At 37.8% G+C, this 4,118-nt stretch overlaps 1 long non-coding RNA gene across 1 annotated transcript; it reads right to left on the minus strand.

The window, feature by feature from the left end:
• Positions 1-1,172: 1,172 nt before the first annotated feature.
• LOC115927171 lies at positions 1,173-2,877 on the minus strand. Its single transcript, XR_004065469.1, has 3 exons — positions 2,784-2,877; positions 1,719-1,822; positions 1,173-1,514 (listed from the first exon to the last, which is right to left on the minus strand). It is a non-coding gene; the product is annotated as an uncharacterized LOC115927171 (long non-coding RNA).
• Between the last annotated feature and the right edge of the window lie 1,241 nt (positions 2,878-4,118).

Here is a 4,118-nt window from a genome sequence, read left to right on the forward strand (position 1 = left end):
CAGTACCGAAGCTGCGACGTCACAATGCACTAAGACAATGAATGCGCGCAGTGTGGAGAGGATGCATCACCTCGACAACTTGAGCAATATGACGTCACAATGCACTAAGACAATGGGCTAAGACAATGGATGCGCGCAGTGTGGAGAGGATGCATCGCCTTGACAACTTGAGCAATATGACATCCAGGGGCGGCGGAGCGACTTCCAAAGCGGGGGGCAGCAATAACAAAAAGGGCACTTGCTGGAATTGTATCGTAGTTAAAAGGACAATTATCAGAGGTGAAAAGGGTCACATATCACACCTGAAAAGGGGCATTGAACATATTTTAATAGGGGCACTTATGAGAATGAAAAAGAGGCACTTATAATAAAGGAAATGTGCATTTGTTGAAGGAAAAGGGGCACCGATAATTGTGTTAATAGGGGCACCTCTCAAATTTAAATAGGGCAATTATCAGAGGTGAAGGGGCACTTCTCAAAAGTGAAAAGGGGCACTTATTGCAAAGGAAAATGGAAACTTGTCAAAGAAAAAGGGGGCGTGTCAAAATTAAAGGGGCACTTATCAGAGGTGAAAAGGGGAAGGGGCACTTTTCCTATGGAAAAAGGGGCATTTCTTACAAAGTTAAAAGGGAACTTTCCTATATAAAAAGGGGCATTTGAAAAAGGGGCACTGTACCCCCCCCAAAAAAAAAACAAACAAACTCTTTCTCCCTATCTTCATCTCTCTCTCTCTCTCTCTCTCTTTCACACACACACTATCTCACATCATTGTTTATTTCTCTCACCATTAAATTGTTCTTTCTCACTTGGTTCCCTTTCTCTTTTACTCTATCTCTCTCTCTCTCGCTCGCTCTCTGTTCTCTCACTGTTCTATTTCATGACTTTTTCCATGTATAATTCAATGAACCCAACAGTATGCACACTTAAAATCAAAAGATATGAAAGGAATGTTGTATATAACATATCAACAATTATGTTCAATTCATTTATTTTTCTTAAAACAGAAAAGATTGTAATTCAAGATGAATACGATTATAAAATTGAAGGTCAAATATTAAGCTCCAATAGCCTCGTAATATGCTACTTGAAACTATTAGAATTAAATGTTATGTATTTGTTACATTACTTTTTCCCATTTTTTTTAAAACAAAGCAGTCTACTTTTGAGCCGTGTTTCTTTTGCAGGGAATCTGTTATATCATGACTTGCACTATATTATAAAACACATTATAAAACATGATTTCTTAAATGATTCAAAATCACAATTTTTCCAGTGAAACAATGAACATTTGATGTACATAAAAACATCCTTAAGAGTGATGGTTGCTTTGTGGTTCACACACACAACAAGGACATATCAGGCTTTTTACCAATGGTTGCTTGTTTGTTACCATAGCTTCATGTTATGAGGATTATAATACAAAGGTTTTGATCCCCATGCAGTCACAGTTACAGCAGATGGAGTCTGGTTTATTGAAGAGGCTAAGTAGAACTTCATAGTCCTTGCAAGTATGTCTGTTGAATGAAAAGAGAAAAGAATGAAAGGAAGCACATTGAAACCTATTTCTGTTAAACATTAAAAAGGTCTTGCATGTACATTGTGGTAAAAGTGGAGTGCACAATCAATTACATGAAAGTATTGATGGAAAATTGTGAATGAACAAATGCCATCCTTGAAGTACCTGGGTATACAAACAACAACTTATTCGTACAGCCTACCTGTCAGAAATTCAGCAGCTCAGTAGTTCTCCTTCTTCTCTCTGAATTTGTCTCAGTTATCAGGGAATTTGCCTTCATTTATTTTACTGAAGAAAAACATCATCCTAAAACAAAAATAAAAAGGTTTAGACCTCATTAAAATATCAAAGATCTACTCCATTGATAATTGGTCTTAGTTATAGTGTCAATAATATTCTAACTTTAAAAAAAAAATTAAGGCGCCTTTCATGTAGGCAGTGACTAGGCACCCCCTCCCCACTCAGTTACTAGTAATCATTGATTTACAGAATGACTACCGGTATCTCTTTTAAAGTCAAGAACAAACATACACATTCTTGCAGTACTATCTCATAAATGTGCTTGCACCAAGTTGTACTTGCCATGTCATGGCCTAAGAAAGCCCTAAGTAGTTAAAGTCTATAGCGAAGTTAGTCCCTTTCCTGAAATCAAGTCTACATCTTACTTAGATAACGAGCCGACAGTTCGCCTAACCTAGATGTAAACGCAGCCTGGAATGGAGATTTTACAAGGCCCAAATCGTTAGAGCCCAACTTTTCCATTTCAGTTCAATCTAACATTAGACCAAAGATTGTCTTTGTGTATGTTATCTCCCAAAATGAGCTTCGTGAAAGGGGAAAAAGTAAAAGTAAAATTTACTGCACTGTACTGTAGTCTGTAGGTCTCTAAGTCTTATTTGTTCAAGAATTGTTAGTGGTAGGCTTGAATTTTCTTCTGACCCAAATTTGAGAGTAGTTAATCAACTGTTGATTATTTGTGTCTTATTTTCAGATAGTTCCGCCCAAAAGTCTAGGCCAAGCTGTCACTGTCAGGAATGACTGGTAGCCATGGCAATCGAGCTGAAATATTAGCTCGTGCCCATGTAAAATGAATAAAAGTTTGAGTGTAGGTTGCACCTACATTTATCAGACAAAACAATTTTAAATCACTTCATAATGTACCTGTAGACACATCTGCAGATTCATAAATTCAGCAGATCTTTTTAATACAAATTGTATAAACATGATTTAGTTTACAAAATTTAGGCGTAATTACAGCTTTACTCACCAGCAGACTTTCCAAGAAAAATGGAGTATCTATTTTTTCCTGTTCATGAAATAACTGGTGTTGGGCCAACTGGCTTGTAGATGCCTATGTGGTGCAATCAATAGCACCGACCATATTAACGCCAGGGAAATGGCAGTAATTATACAATTCAGGTTGGGTCTGCACTCTGCAGGACTGCCTCTCTTGCTGAAGGAATTGTGATGTATTGCTCCCATCTCCTGGCAATGGCTATTGAGATGGACTTCACAAGGCGGGACACCATAGCTTGGGAGAGGCCTTTTTTTCTCCATCCCCATGCATCAATTGAAAAGAACCTGAAATAGCAGAAAATCAAGATGAAAAAATATGTTGATATTTGATAAGAAATTACAATTTCTCTGTAGACGTCTAGTTTACTAACAAGTATTAGATCTATAAGCCTAAACTACTGTAACATTATCAGCAAATGTAGACCTATGTCAAAAAAGGAAGCTTCTGTCCATTTCCTTTCAATTTGTATTACACCTGTCTAGACTAGACTCTTATTGATGAAATTAAGATCTAGTCTAGAGCCGGCTAGAGGTCTAGGTCTAGTAGGCCTCACATTTTTTAAAAATGTTTTCTTGGGGGTGGTTATGAAAATCATCATCATCCTGTAGGAAATGATCGCACCAACAGCCACAACTAGCACTGCAGCTCAGGCAGAGGTGATACCAGACCGACATTTCTGTCTCTTTCGTTCGTTAGCCTCTGATTTGGGTAGGGTCGGCTCCTGAAAGAGAGGAGCCGACCAAATCAGAGGCTAACGAACGAAAGAGACAGCTAGATCTAGATTTAGGCCTAGTGCTACTGCTAGTCCACTTTTAGGCAACAGCGTCTCGAAAATCCACTATAAAAGTAGTTTCTACGTCTAGCAATGATATTTTTAAGGTGATGTTAAGGTGGTATAAGCGTACGAAAGTACAATAGTGCCAAGAAAAAAATTACCCGGTAAGAAATATTGCTCAATCTCAGGAAATGAAAATGTTAACCGACAATTATTTGCACGTATGGGACTGCTCTGCGAACACTGTGAACATTTACCAAGTTTCCCCCAAATTTATTTAGTTAAAAGCATTTTAGATTATCACCAGTACAGCAACATGAAAGTAACAAAAATAATTTATTAGCTGGTGTAACTTTCATGAGCGCTTATCCATACAAAAGAGTGTAAATTGTTATCAAATATAGAAATTCAAATGCAAAACTTACCGTTCACTCTCCGCGGACAGTCGATTTAACTAAAAAGTGACGTCACGCGAAGTTAGGCCGAACTATGACGTATTTAAACCTGCCCTCTGAGCGGCCTAAAGTTAG

Source organism: Strongylocentrotus purpuratus, unplaced genomic scaffold (assembly GCF_000002235.5).
Source record: "Strongylocentrotus purpuratus isolate Spur 01 unplaced genomic scaffold, Spur_5.0 spur5_scaffold_20, whole genome shotgun sequence".
Classification (NCBI taxonomy): domain Eukaryota; kingdom Metazoa; phylum Echinodermata; class Echinoidea; order Camarodonta; family Strongylocentrotidae; genus Strongylocentrotus; species Strongylocentrotus purpuratus.